We start from the raw sequence: 15,986 nt of genomic DNA on the forward strand, positions 1-15,986 counted from the left end.
TAATCAAATGAAAATTAAACCCTTTTATTTTTTTGGCAAACAAAGTCCTGCACAACAGAAGTTACTGTTAAAATTAAAAATAAAATAGATGTGATTATTCCTTTAAAAATAAAGATTTATTCATATTCATTAGCAGTAGTATCATTGATTCTTAAGACTGCTAAATAGTAATATATTCTGACAGTTTAACGTTAAACTAAACTTTTATTTTGACGGGTTTCCGTGAAGAACTTCCAGCTGCTGTGTATGTGATATGACGGTAGTTTTCTCAAATGAAACGGTAAAATGCTAATGAAGTGACTCTCAGAGCAGCTGGAGATGACATTCGTGTTCATATCATCATATAGTGAGACGGCAGAAGCTGAAAACACCGCGAGCGTCATCCGCGCTTTAGTATGTGTGTAGTAAACAAAGTGCGCCGCGCCAGCCGGCATTCATTGATTGCGGAAATCATGGCACCTTATGCGTGATATCAAATGCTTCCGCAGATTTATATTATTACTATAGCATTTCACCTGAGCATTGCAAATCACGCGTATGACCATGGTAAGCGCTGAATGAATGACAGGCTTTCTGTTGTAACATCGCGTAAGGTAAATAAGGGTGACATCTTGTGGAGAAGACTAATGATAAGATTCACGTTAATCAAATCTTGTTTTAAATGTGCTGAAATAAATCCCGGAAAAGATCGATTCGCGCCTTTTGAAAATCGATATCGAATCGATGTCATTTTAAAAAACGATTAATCGAAAAATCAATTTTTTTGCCCAGCCCTAATACTAATATATATATATATTTTTAAAAATCACTTACATTGCTGGTAGGTTATCATTGCACAAATGAACACACTCTCTACGATTACTTTTTTTTTTTGAAGAGTTCTAAACTAACGTGCTGTCTTCACTGTATCTAACGCAAACACGCTCAAGGCTGATTTACTTGACGCGTCCGCAAGTTCTCTTAGGTTCGCGCGGCAGGACATTCTGCTCAGCTCCGCTTCCGAAGATGCACGAGTTCAAAGCGACTCTAGCCGAACATGCACGTCTGTGCCAGCATTTGTGTGAAACAGAAGCAGTTTGATGTTAAGTTCGGTCACACACACAGATCACGCTGTGGCCGCACTCAGACATTCAGGAACAAACTTTTTAGCGCTGCTCCGCAGTTTTATCAACTAAATAGCTTAATCGCTCAAGAGCTACATTATCCTTCTCAACAAGGAGCTGGTAACATCATTGTTTCTAAAGGAATTAAAGCCACAGCAAAGCAAAGCAGTGTTTTCAGAAAGCAAGCGCGTTTATCCACAGTGGAGAGAGAGCGCATGCACGTTTGCCAGGTTGACAAAGATAAGTAGCACACTTAGCAGATATTTCCGTATTGCGTAAGTGTAAAACTCTTTTTCGGGGATTATGTCTCTTTATATCAGGCTATCAGGCAATGATCCTCTCTGGCCAGATTAAACCTTGTTGTAGCCTATATATGCTCTATTCATTCTTATTTAGAAACCTAGAAACCTCCTACTCATTTTAAACGTTGTAAAATTTTAAACAAATTAAGCGCAGTCCACTGCTGCACACGTGCCACAATATCGATCGATACTCGCATCGTCAAATCTCTGTGACGATACATCGTCATATCGATATTTTGAACACAGCACTAAGCAGCACATCGGTGTGTGTCATCAAAGTACTGCGAGAGCTATAAGAGAGCGCGGATGTCTCCTTATGCTTTCTTTCGCCATATTTTGAGGTCATACACCGATCCATCTTCAAGTCGAACACACCTCTTTACTCTCGCGTGTTACGTGACCGAGTGTAATCGCAGCCTCTGCGATTGAAAAATCTTGTTTTTTCATATCGCGATATTACCGCAAATGCAATTAATTGTTCAGCCCTTGATGTGCGTTTTCCTCTATTTCAACAACAGAGAGCCTATATTAATCTGCGTCTTGACATTGACATCAGCCATTGACATTACCAGGGAGGGAAAATGGACACAGAGCGGCTCGAACATCGATTGCATTGATCTGTACCTCAACATCTTAATGTTTAATCACAAAGAAGCCCCCTTTACTCCACCGTTATGTGATCCCATTAAACCCTTTAACCACATCTCTCCCCAGGCAGACCGCAGGGGTCCGCGCTTCATACGGTTTCTCGGACTGCTCAGACATTTAATCCGCCGCAATTGATGACCACAAAACACAGAACTCAAGAGAGGAAACTGATGTAACGGAAGGGTTTTTTGAAGCCATGCTTCAGCGCACCAAATACAGCCTGGCTAGATCCATACGTGCAGCAGAGATGTTAATTTCAACACTGCGTACGTTGCTCACTCCGCAGATATAAAAAGAAAGTCCCCCAGAGTACTGAAACAGTGAGGCAGACAGAAACGAGAGGGCATGGCCAAAAATCTGTCTGTGTGCTCTTTTATTGCTGCGATCTGGAGCATTACTCTCACTTTGCAAGAACTAAACAACGTTCAACCTTACTAACCACCTCCAGGACAAACGGTAACATGATACATGTCTAATTACAAAATCTGACTGAATTTCTAAGGCTATAATTGACATGTAATACTAGCATACTGTGCAATGCATACTTTACATTTACATTTATTTACAATTGAACACAGTATAACCCCTACGTAATGAGGTTAAGCAATAACACTTAACCTCACTACGTAATACATTTAACTCAGCAAGCGCCAATCAGTTAACAAGAAAAAAAAAAAACATGTATTTTTTTTAACCCAATTTTGAATAAAAACTTGCACGAGTAAAAATTGTGACTAAATGTTCCTCTAAATACGGCTGCATAGTTTAAGGAGAAAAAAAATCGCATTTCTTTCTAAAATAGGCCTAGCGATTTATTTTTTTTGTGCAAAATATAAAAATATTTTAGATTATCAATATGACTATAAAGTAGTAATATCTCTTATTTTGTGTATAAATAAGTGGAGAAGACTAATGATAAGATTCACGTTAATCAAATCTTGTTTTAAATGTGCTGAAATAAATCCCGGAAAAGATCGATTCGCGCCTTTTGAAAATCGATATCGAATCGATGTCATTTTAAAAAACGATTAATCGAAAAATCGATTTTTTTGCCCAGCCCTAATACTAATATATATATATTTTTAAAAATCACTTACATTGCTGGTAGGTTATCATTGCACAAATGAACACACTCTCTACGATTACTTTTTTTTTTTGAAGAGTTCTAAACTAACGTGCTGTCTTCACTGTATCTAACGCAAACACGCTCAAGGCTGATTTACTTGACGCGTCCGCAAGTTCTCTTAGGTTCGCGCGGCAGGACATTCTGCTCAGCTCCGCTTCCGAAGATGCACGAGTTCAAAGCGACTCTAGCCGAACATGCACGTCTGTGCCAGCATTTGTGTGAAACAGAAGCAGTTTGATGTTAAGTTCGGTCACACACACAGATCACGCTGTGGCCGCACTCAGACATTCAGGAACAAACTTTTTAGCGCTGCTCCGCAGTTTTATCAACTAAATAGCTTAATCGCTCAAGAGCTACATTATCCTTCTCAACAAGGAGCTGGTAACATCATTGTTTCTAAAGGAATTAAAGCCACAGCAAAGCAAAGCAGTGTTTTCAGAAAGCAAGCGCGTTTATCCACAGTGGAGAGAGAGCGCATGCACGTTTGCCAGGTTGACAAAGATAAGTAGCACACTTAGCAGATATTTCCGTATTGCGTAAGTGTAAAACTCTTTTTCGGGGATTATGTCTCTTTATATCAGGCAACCCAGTTGTGATCCTCTCTGGCCAGATTAAACCTTGTTGTAGCCTATATATGCTCTATTCATTCTTATTTAGAAACCTCGCACTTTTCTACTCATTTTAAACGTTGTAAAATTTTAAACAAATTAAGCGCAGTCCACTGCTGCACACGTGCCACAATATCGATCGATACTCGCATCGTCAAATCTCTGTGACGATACATCGTCATATCGATATTTTGAACACAGCACTAAGCAGCACATCGGTGTGTGTCATCAAAGTACTGCGAGAGCTATAAGAGAGCGCGGATGTCTCCTTATGCTTTCTTTCGCCATATTTTGAGGTCATACACCGATCCATCTTCAAGTCGAACACACCTCTTTACTCTCGCGTGTTACGTGACCGAGTGTAATCGCAGCCTCTGCGATTGAAAAATCTTGTTTTTTCATATCGCGATATTACCGCAAATGCAATTAATTGTTCAGCCCTTGATGTGCGTTTTCCTCTATTTCAACAACAGAGAGCCTATATTAATCTGCGTCTTGACATTGACATCAGCCATTGACATTACCAGGGAGGGAAAATGGACACAGAGCGGCTCGAACATCGATTGCATTGATCTGTACCTCAACATCTTAATGTTTAATCACAAAGAAGCCCCCTTTACTCCACCGTTATGTGATCCCATTAAACCCTTTAACCACATCTCTCCCCAGGCAGACCGCAGGGGTCCGCGCTTCATACGGTTTCTCGGACCGCTCAGACATTTAATCCGCCGCAATTGATGACCACAAAACACAGAACTCAAGAGAGGAAACTGATGTAACGGAAGGGTTTTTTGAAGCCATGCTTCAGCGCACCAAATACAGCCTGGCTAGATCCATACGTGCAGCAGAGATGTTAATTTCAACACTGCGTACGTTGCTCACTCCGCAGATATAAAAAGAAAGTCCCCCAGAGTACTGAAACAGTGAGGCAGACAGAAACGAGAGGGCATGGCCAAAAATCTGTCTGTGTGCTCTTTTATTGCTGCGATCTGGAGCATTACTCTCACTTTGCAAGAACTAAACAACGTTCAACCTTACTAACCACCTCCAGGACAAACGGTAACATGATACATGTCTAATTACAAAATCTGACTGAATTTCTAAGGCTATAATTGACATGTAATACTAGCATACTGTGCAATGCATACTTTACATTTACATTTATTTACAATTGAACACAGTATAACCCCTACGTAATGAGGTTAAGCAATAACACTTAACCTCACTACGTAATACATTTAACTCAGCAAGCGCCAATCAGTTAACAAGAAAAAAAAAAAACATGTATTTTTTTTAACCCAATTTTGAATAAAAACTTGCACGAGTAAAAATTGTGACTAAATGTTCCTCTAAATACGGCTGCATAGTTTAAGGAGAAAAAAAATCGCATTTCTTTCTAAAATAGGCCTAGCGATTTATTTTTTTTGTGCAAAATATAAAAATATTTTAGATTATCAATATGACTATAAAGTAGTAATATCTCTTATTTTGTGTATAAATAATAATAATAATAATAATAATAATAAACAAAAAAAATAATAAAATAAATATTGCAATATACAGTAAACTATTGTTTATAGTTTTTTAAAAATCAACTATTTAAGAAAAATATGTTTTACAGTACAATGGCAAAATTACAATACTAATTAGGGATGATCATTTTAACCGGTTAACCGTTAACCGACCGCAAAATTTTTTAACCAATTAATACAATCAGTTAAACGGTTTAAAAAGTAATTTATAAAAAAAATTTCAGTAATTTATCAAAATATTTAAAAAGGTTTGCTGCATGGTTAAAATACGCTACACGTATATAAAAATGTTTGTTTTTAGGGGAAAAAAAACGCAAGTCGAGTATAAGTCGCATTTTATTATTTCATTCAGAAATAGGCCTAATGCCGACGCAAAATGTTTACAAACATTATAATAAACACTGTAAACATAGCTAGGCTATTTTAGTTCCCCTCACTCCACAACAAATCCTTTCAATTAACAGTATTTAGAAAAGTACAAGAATTAAAAATATAAGAAGCTATAGCTATGCAAACGACAAGCCAAAATTAATTCATTTAGGCTAAACCGAAACTGAAACAAACGTTGGGTCTCTTATTTGACACAAAATCAAATGTTTCCGTATTCACCATGCATTTGAATGCCAAAATATTATTTATTATGTAGCCTACTTCACTCACGTTCCAATATTTACGTAAAACAAAATGTTTTGCATAACATCATGGCGGTACGGTGATAACGCTTAACGGCACAGACTTTACTACTAGGGCTGTTGCGATAAACACAATATCGCAATACCGCGCTATTGACGAGCAAACCACAGAGGAATGCAAGAACCGCAGCAACAGCAATTTTTGCGTGTTTTCCTTTTTGCCCTTCTCGTTTTACACTTCATGCATATGGACTGAATATTAAACAAGTTAGTAATGATAACATAATGTGTACCATGCTGATTTGTAGAGGCTCCGTAGATTTGCACTTAACAAGCCTAAACAGACAGTGAATGAGAGAGAGATCGACTGAGCGCGTGCAATTACTTGCGTCTGTCCTGCTATTGAGCCACTCAAAATTACCGCAAGGGAAATTTCCTCACCGCGACAGCTCTATTTACTACATATTTGAACTAAGCAATGTTTATTTCCATATGTTTGACTGACTGTATTTTATTATGATAATGAACAGGCTGCATTGTCAAGGTAGCAAAGCTTAACTGTGTGCGCGCATGTGGCGCCGGCGCAACCACTTGAATTTTTTCCTTCTAACAGTGGAAGCAACTACTCCTTTTAGTCATAAAGATAATCAGAATTGTAAAAGGTTTGCTTGTGTACATTCACAATAAAAACAAATCTTTGTGCTTTTGTAAAATAAGCCTAAAGAAAGATAGGATGCCGCTTTCTGCTGTCTGTTTCCTTTCGCGCAACACAAAAATGAACCGAAACTCTGCATACTAGGCTACTTGTTGCACAGTTTTTCTTTCGTTTTCTCAATTTTTTAAGTAAAAATATATTTCTCGTATAGGCCTATTTATTATTTTATATATATATATATATATATATATATATATATATATAAAATCTAGCTTTATGATGTTTTTCTCCACTCGCAGGTGCGTGATATGACCATGTGAATCCTCATGTTCTGTTGTTTGCTGCTTTTTGCACATGTAAAATTAATCCCCGGGAAACAAATGTTAGTATCTTTAACGGTTCACAGACACTTATCCTTTCTAATTTAATTCAATTCTAATTTAAAATAATCTTGTCGGTTAACAGTTAATAATCGGTTAACGAGCGTCGGTTGGGAAAAATAACCGAAATGAACATCCCTAATACTAATATATATGGTCTTATTTTCTTCTTTAAACAATCAAAAAAATGTTGTGGCCTTTAAATCTTCTTTATTTTTGACAACAGCCGGTTTATAAGCACTTCTCAAGTATGGGAAGAAGCATGTTGCGTCCCAAAAGCAAAAGTGTCGCTCTAAGACACTGAAAAAACCGGATCAGGAGGTATACACAAATAAAAGAAGAGTTTTACTCTGAAACATGTCGCACATATTTAATTAAATCGCATTGTTCGCTATTTGATAATCACACTGAGCTATAACGCAATTTCTGTTTTATTTTGATTAATCGTGCATTTACCACACCTGACTCGACTCAGGGCACATTGCATTGTGGGATTACAGTCTCATGCAGTGTGCTAGATGTATACACTACATTTTAGCATATGCATTAGGTGATTCATGTAATATATAGCACATAGAGAAAATGTACACAGTATGCATTGCATACTGCAAAAAATAACATGAGATTAAATCATTATGAACACAGCTCAACGTAAAAACTCAAAATAAATAGGCTAAAATAACATGAAGAGATTTAAACGTGAAGGAATCGCTCTTCCTGGACAGCCTTTTATTCATCATTGTGTGAGGTCTGGATTAAATTACCTGCTCATCCTTTTGTTCGTACAGAAGGGCCTCTGTTGACACATCCCCTACAAAACTGCTGTCTTCACACTCCCACTCTGAGCCAAGGTCAAGCACAGTGTTTGCACAAACCAAGGTTAAAAAATAAAGTGATAGGTTTCCCGGTGCAATGACTATTTTAAAACGCAGCTCCTGTACTCTAAGACATGGCATGGAGTGGCTTACAGTTACAGCTGAGACATGTGCATGGAGGATACTAATCATTAACAAGTCAATTAAAGTCAGATGAAAAGACTGGTGTGAGTCACGACTGTCAACTTCAAAATGTCACAGGAACATGTGTCAAACATGAAGAACTGCAGCTATGTTCAAAATATTCTTTACTGTATATACAGTACACTCCCATTTTAAGTCTAAACTCAAATTAAACCAAAAAAAAGTTTAACATTTAAAAGTTTGAACATCCATGTATAGATAGATCGATGGTTCTGATAATATATCAATACGACTATAAAATATGACTACTAAACAGTACATTTATGTTTAAAATATTTTTATTTAGTAATAATAATAATAATAATATTCATTATTATTACTACTACTACTACATCTACATAAAATATTAAAGAAAATGTAATAAGAAATATTATTATTGTCATTTAAATACATATACAAAACTTGAGAATAAAAAAAACAATATAATCATTTTATTTAACAGTAAAACTGTAAATTTACAATACTAATATGTGTCCTTACCTTATTATTCCCAAAATTGTCGATTATGTCAATATGACAATATATATTTTATGTTCTTTAATATTTTAGTCATCATTATTATTACTGAATATAAATATCAAAGAAAATAAATAGGAAACATGACTATTGTAATTTCACTGTAAAATTACAAAAAATTTACATAATTTTTTTAATTTACAAAAAAATTATAATAATTTATTTAACAGTAAAACTATAAATTTACAATTTATTTATTTCCAAAATTGTTCTGATTGTACAACAATATGACTACAAAACAATGTTTATTTTGTAATTATTACTATTTTTATTATTATTACTAATTAAAAATATTAAAGAAAATATTACTATTTTGTATTCATAAATATTTTATTAGAAGTACTAACAGCAATATATGACTATTGTAAATTCACTGTAAAATACACAAACTAGAATAGAAATAATTATTTTACAATAAAACTGTATATGTACAATACTAATATTTATGGCTGTCTTATTATCTTCATTTTCAAATGTTAAACCATCAAGCTTTTAAGTTGCAAACTCTGTATGCTCGTACGCAAATATTACCTAATAGTACCACAGAAGCGCCGTACAAACTAAGAGCACATTTAATAATATTAAGCTTAGGCCTGTATCCCCGGAGAGAGGCGACACAAAGCCTTTAGGACCGGAGCTTTACTTGACACTGCCGAGGCCGGCCTGCCATCAATTATTGACTAAATCCTCATGAAGAGAAGTGCTTTTAGTAAACATTTCCTCAACACAGCACATATGAAGACAATGCAATGGTGAGAGTTAAATATTCATGACGATAAGTAATGATGTTGTCATTTCTTTTTAATTCAAAAGAACGCCCGATGCCGTTTGTCCAGAATAGCAGATGGCTTGGGTTCCTATCATAATTAAGTGATCTATCTCCGATAGTGTTTTAGAATGACACGACGCATGCAAGTTAGGGCCCAAAAAATAGAAAATCAGCAGAGGGATGTCTGTGGCCATCATTTGACCCCTAGGGACGGGTGGCACAGCATTTGTCGCCTACCTGGTCTGTGACCCGCAAACACACAGCCTGTAGTGCCGAGGTTCTGTGCACCACCTTCACCATCTGTCCATCTCACCTGCTGTGTCGTTACCGGCCTAAAACGCCTCCCGCTACACCAACCTGCCTGTAGGTGTGCTGCCAATATGTAAAGCATCTGGGTGGAGCGCTCTATCATGATGCTAATGCAAAAGGTATTGTAATGCGACAGGCAAAACCCCCTCCCATGCTGCATGGTGTATGTGGAGCAACTCGGTTTCAGCTTAGATCCCTAAAAAGACAAACAAGGAAAACAAGCATGTGTTTCACACACACAGAGAGATACTAACGTGATAGAAACATCTCCTGAAGCAGATCCTGTGGTCTCAGGAGACAAAATTCAGAGTTTGGTATTCACAACAAATAACTTTACAAACCAAAGAGTCACAATGATCGCTGTGACAGGCAACTCTGAAACACCGGTGTCTCAAATGCATATATCTGTGAAATTCACTTAACAGCATCTGGCTTGATCTAGTAACAGCTGTACTATATAATGCCACACATTGCACTCACCAGATCAGACCACATTCAAACCCCTGTGCATTGAGGAAAAACTGAGAGTGCACCAGCTCAAACTGAGATTCACTGTCTAGCTGTTTATTTCACACATATTTCAGACAATAACCACATAGCATGGGAGTAAAAGCATGCAGAAGCCAAAAGCAATTCAAAAACCCTGATTGAGTCGATTTATAGAGTAATTTCTTTCTTTTCACACACATTTTTTAAAGACCGACTGATCACCCAATTCACGCTCCAGCAGGATGCATTTCAACTGTAAGCTCGTGTGCATGGCTTCATCCTTCCTATATTGAATCATTTGAGTGCACCGCACATTTATGACAGATTATTACTAATCTGACAGCTGGAATAAAGAAGTTAAACGCAAAGAAAAGCAGGAAACGACTGCACAGGGCCATTCAAATCACCAAGCATGAGTGAGAACGAAGCCTTTTCAGTCTTGGATCCCACTGAATATCGCTACACACATGTGCACATACAAAAATAATCTAAACATAGCATAGGAAAAGGTATTAAGGCGATAGAGATCATACAGACAGCTCTAATGATTCGTCCTCACCTTCCACTCCGGCTGCCCGAGGTTGTTGATCTGTTGGCTGGATTTGATTCCGTGTTCGGCTTTCCTTGGAAGAAAATCCCCTCGAAACGTTCAAAAACAAAAGATGAAGATCTATTTCGAGCTCTGCTGGGTTGAACTGGATACAAACGCAGCCGTTTCTGTCTTTTCTCGGATATCTAAGGTTACCTCAGGAATCGGAAGCCGTGCGAGTCCGTTAAAACTGGATCATATTATTTGTGAATGCGTCGGATTTCTATTTATATGATCCATATGTTGTGGAATAAAACGCCCTAAGCTTTCTGTCTCCCAGCATTCGTGTGTTTTAACGAAATGTTTTTTGTGTAAATCCAAAGAGTCGCTGCTGCTGCGCGCGCGAGTCTGCTCGACTGCATTCCTCCCTCTATTGCACAACGAGTCGCTATAATTTATTCATGAGATCATGGGGATGGAGGCGCTCTGTCGGAAGGAAAGGCCGTTTTTCTCTTTCTTGCTTGCTTGCGTTCGTTCTTTCTTTCTCTCTCGCTCGCTCGCTCTCTTTCTTTTTGTCACTCACCCCCTCATCGCCCTCCCCAGCTGACTGACTTCCCCTCGAACGCGAGACTCGATTAATAGAGCGTCGAGCGATCGAATGAACGAACGAGACTGTGTTGGGGAGGGTGACGATTGTGCTGCGCTCGATGATGAATGAAATGGGGATTCTTCAACGAAGGGCACTTTAATCTATAATAAAAATATTATCACACGTATCTGCAAATTTAACCTTTCACCTTGAGATATTGGAATCATTTAAAGTGATTCATTTTCTTTAAAATCCTTCTAGATGTTATTTTAGTATTATTTATATACTATTATAGTAGGCCTATTTATTAATGTCTTTTTTATTTTTTATTTTTAAAGAACAATAACACACAATAAAGCAACATTAAAATAAGAAAAGAAAAAGATAGAAGGATAAACTACAACAAACAAAAAACAATTGCCAGGGGGAGGAAAGTATAAAACTTCAAAACAAAAATACAAGATATACATACATACACTTGTACGTACAGGTGCATCTCAATAAATTAGAACGTCGTGGAAAAGTTCATTTATTTCAGTAATTCAACTCAAATTGTGAAACTCGTGTATTAAATAAATTCAATGCACACAGACTGAAGTAGTTTAAGTCTTTGGTTCTTTTAATTGTGATGATTTTGGCTCACATTTAACAAAAAACCCACCAATTCACTATCTCAACAAATTAGAATATGGTGACATGCCAATCAGCTAATCAACTCTAAACACCTGCAAAGGTTTCCTGAGCCTTCAAAATGGTCTCTCAGTTTGGTTCACTAGACTACACAACCATGAGGAAGACTGCTGATCTGACAGTTGTCCAGAAGACAATCATTGACACCCTTCACAAGGAGGGTAAGCCACAAACATTCATTGCCAAAGAAGCTGGCTGTTCACAGAGTGCTGTATCCAAGCATGTTAACAGAAAGTTGAGTGGAAGGAAAAAGTGTGGAAGAAAAAGATGCCCAACCAACCGAGAGAACCGCAGCCTTATGAGGATTGTCAAGCAAAATCGATTCAAGAATTTGAGTGAACTTCACAAGGAATGGACTGAGGCTGGGGTCAAGGCATCAAGAGCCACCACACACAGACGTGTCAAGGAATTTGGCTACAGTTGTCGTATTCCTCTTGTTAAGCCACTCCTGAACCACAGACAACGTCAGAGGCGTCTTACCTGGGCTAAGGAGAAGAAGAACTGGACTGTTGCCCAGTGGTCCAAAGTTCTCTTTTCAGATGAGAGCAAGTTTTGTATTTCATTTGGAAACCAAGGTCCTAGAGTCTGGAGGAAGGGTGGAGAAGCTCATAGCCCAAGTTGCTTGAAGTCCAGTGTTAAGTTTCCACAGTCTGTGATGATTTGGGGTGCAATGTCATCTGCTGGTGTTGGTCCATTGTGTTTTTTGAAAACCAATGTCACTGCACCCGTTTACCAAGAAATTTTCTTCATGCACTTCATGCTTCCTTCTGCTGACCATCTTTTTGAAGATGCTGATTTCATTTTCCAGCATGATTTGGCACCTGTCCACACTGCCAAAAGCACCAAAAGTTGGTTAATTGACCATGGTGTTGGTGTGCTTGACTGGCCAGCAAACTCACCAGACCTGAACCCCAGAGAGAATCTATGAGGTATTGTCAAAAGGAAAATGAGAAACAAGAGACCAACAAATACAGATGAGCTGAAGGCCACTGTCAAAGAAACCTGGGCTTCCATACCACCTCAGCAGTGCCACAAACTGATCACCTCCATGCCACGCCGAATTGAGGCAGTAATTAAAGCAAAAGGAGCCCCTACCAAGTATTGAGTATATGTACAGTAAATGAACATACTTTCCAGAAGGCCAACAATTCACTAAAAATGTTTTTTTATTGGTCTTATGAAGTATTCTAATTAGTTGAGATAGTGAATTGGTGGGTTTTTGTTAAATGTGAGCCAAAATCATCACAATTAAAAGAACCAAAGACTTAAACTACTTCAGTCTGTGTGCATTGAATTTATTTAATACACAAGTTTCACAATTTTAGTTGAATTACTGAAATGAACTTTTCCATGACATTCTAATTTATTGAGATGCACCTGTATACATAAAATCAAATAAATATATTGTAAAGTTCACAAACTTTCGAAGTTCTTACAGCTTTCTTATTCACAGAGTCTCTGATACTGTCAATATATATAAATATTTCAGTCAACAAAACCATAAAGTTGGGTTACCTATTTATTAATGTCATTTTTGTTACATGATTTTGACATTTTTCATTAGTTTTTAATATTTCTATTTAGCTTTGTTTAATTTTATTTCAGTGTCAGTTTTAATTTAAGTTCTTTAACTTAAATTTCACTTTCAAGTTTGTTTTTGTCTAATATTTACATTTTATTTTATTTAAATGCTTTATTTAAATTACTTACAAATAACTGTGATCGTTTCTCACCTTTTTCAATGTATTTCAAAAGCATAGTGTAGTGATTTAAAAAAAAACAACAAAAAAAAACTTTTGACTTTAGTTAAAAAAAACAAAACAATTTGAGGCCAGAGGATTCCGGTTATGATAGACCCCGCAAATATGACATAAGAATAGCTGCCATTGTGGCTCTGGAGGATCATACTGTAATGTTAATCAAAGGAATTTTTTAGGCAGGGTGGAATACACTTGAGCCAAAATGGCGAACTGTTGCCGTGTTATATAAATGTTCAATCAGGAAGCATTTGGCAGGCAGCACTGCCATTTCACACCTGGTGGATTCAGAAAATTAGAGATTTTTTTTCCCTTTTCTTATATTTTTTTTAGCATGAGTAAAAGTTACTCAGTTTGTGAATAATACACTATTGTTGTATTACAAGAATTTATTTAAAGGGGTCATATGATGCTGCTAAAAAGAACATTATTTTGTGTATTTGGTGTAATGAAATGTTTATGCGGTTTAAGGTTCAAAAAACACATTATTTTCCACATACTGTACATTATTGTTTCTCCTCTATGCCCCGCCTTTCTGAAACGCGTCGATTTTTACAAAGCTCATCGGTCTGAAAAGCGAGGTGTGCTCTGATTGGCCAGCTATCCAGTGCGTTGTGATTGGCCGAATTCCTCAAGTGTGTAACGGAAATGTTACGTCCCTTACCATGTTGTGATGCCTGCGGCAACCACATGTGACGACCCCGGTGAAAGCCCATCCAGCGATCCACAGCGCAAAGTTGATGTATTTCCTCAGTGACCAGCACGGATCAGCTCCAGGCATGACGAAGCAGATATAGTCCTCTTTTGGAAGACCAAACAAAGTAGTTTCGCTTTCACAACGAAGCACACAGCGACTTCACGCCACGGCGGCAGCAACAACAATACTACAGCGAGAATAAAAGTTACGCCTTCTTTCTTTGCTTGAACATTTGGGTGGCATTATGCAAATCTTCCCACATAGTGAGGTAGACATGTGGGGGCGTGTTAGAACGAGCCGTTTTAGGTAGGCATTGCTGACTCTGAACTTTTATAAAGAGATATCTCTTTGGATTTGAGACTTTAGTCTTTGCAACTAAACAGATCTTCTTTATGCAGCAAGAGCTTGTAACACTCCAAAGAGAAAGGAAAAATTGAAATCGCATCATATGACCCCTTTAAAGAAAGTAATACTTTTATTCAGCAAGGCTGCAATAATTTGGTCAAAAGTGACAGTAAAGACATTTTTGTTACAAACGTTTTTTTATTTCAAATAAATGCTGTTCTTTTGAACTTTCTATTAATCAAAGAATCCTGAAAATAAATGTATCATGGTTTCCACAAAAATATGAAGCAGCAGCTGTTTTCAACAAATGTTTCTTGAGCAGCAAATCAGAATATTAGAATGATTTCTGAAGGATCATGTGACACTGAAGACTGGAGGAATGATGCAGAAAATTCAGCTTTGTTCACAGGAATAAATTACATTTTAAATACATTACTATAGAAAATGGTTCTTTTAAATTGTAATAATATTTCACAATATTACAGTTTTTACTGTATTGTTAATCAAATAAAAGCAGTATTGGGGAACAATAAGAGACATTATATATAAGAAAAAAAAAGAAAAAAGACCTCGAACTAAGGAAAAATTGAAATCGCATCATATGACCCCTTTAAAGAAAGTAATACTTTTATTCAGCAAGGCTGCAATAATTTGGTCAAAAGTGACAGTAAAGACATTTTTGTTACAAACGTTTTTTTATTTCAAATAAATGCTGTTCTTTTGAACTTTCTATTAATCAAAGAATCCTGAAAATAAATGTATCATGGTTTCCACAAAAATATGAAGCAGCAGCTGTTTTCAACAAATGTTTCTTGAGCAGCAAATCAGAATATTAGAATGATTTCTGAAGGATCATGTGACACTGAAGACTGGAGGAATGATGCAGAAAATTCAGCTTTGTTCACAGGAATAAATTACATTTTAAATACATTACTATAGAAAATGGTTCTTTAAAATTGTAATAATATTTCACAATATTACAGTTTTTACTGTATTGTTAATCAAATAAAAGCAGTATTGGGGAACAATAAGAGACATTATATATAAGAAAAAAAAAGAAAAAAGACCTCGAACTTTTGAACAGTAGTGCATCTATCAATTTTATTAATTATGTTAAACCATTGCCAAATTGTTTATCCTGAATCACAGACTAATTATTTAATCAGTGTTGGCCTCATTCGTGAAACAAGCAGAACGAGTGTAAAACACTTGCAAAAAAAAGGTTTGACATTTTATGTAATTTGTTGTATTAGAAACTATTTACACAGAAATTCCTTCCACTTGCGTTTCA

General features: G+C 36.7%; 1 protein-coding gene across 3 annotated transcripts in view; it reads right to left on the reverse strand.

Annotated features, from left to right (window-relative positions):
- The window catches only part of LOC107588944 (zinc finger MIZ domain-containing protein 2-like), a 56,809-nt gene extending 45,586 nt beyond the window's left edge, over positions 1 to 11,223 (reverse strand). For all 3 annotated transcript variants that reach the window (XM_016277208.1, XM_016277207.1, XM_016277206.1), the window contains exon 1: positions 10,648 to 11,223. The gene's annotated coding sequence lies outside the window, so the exon portion shown is untranslated. The remainder of the gene's footprint in view (positions 1 to 10,647) is intronic.
- Positions 11,224 to 15,986: the final 4,763 nt, after the last annotated feature.

The sequence above is a fragment of the Sinocyclocheilus grahami genome, unplaced genomic scaffold (genome assembly GCF_001515645.1).
Source record: "Sinocyclocheilus grahami isolate Dianchi unplaced genomic scaffold, SAMN03320097.WGS_v1.1 scaffold110.1, whole genome shotgun sequence".
In the NCBI taxonomy this organism is placed as follows: Eukaryota; Metazoa; Chordata; class Actinopteri; order Cypriniformes; family Cyprinidae; genus Sinocyclocheilus; species Sinocyclocheilus grahami.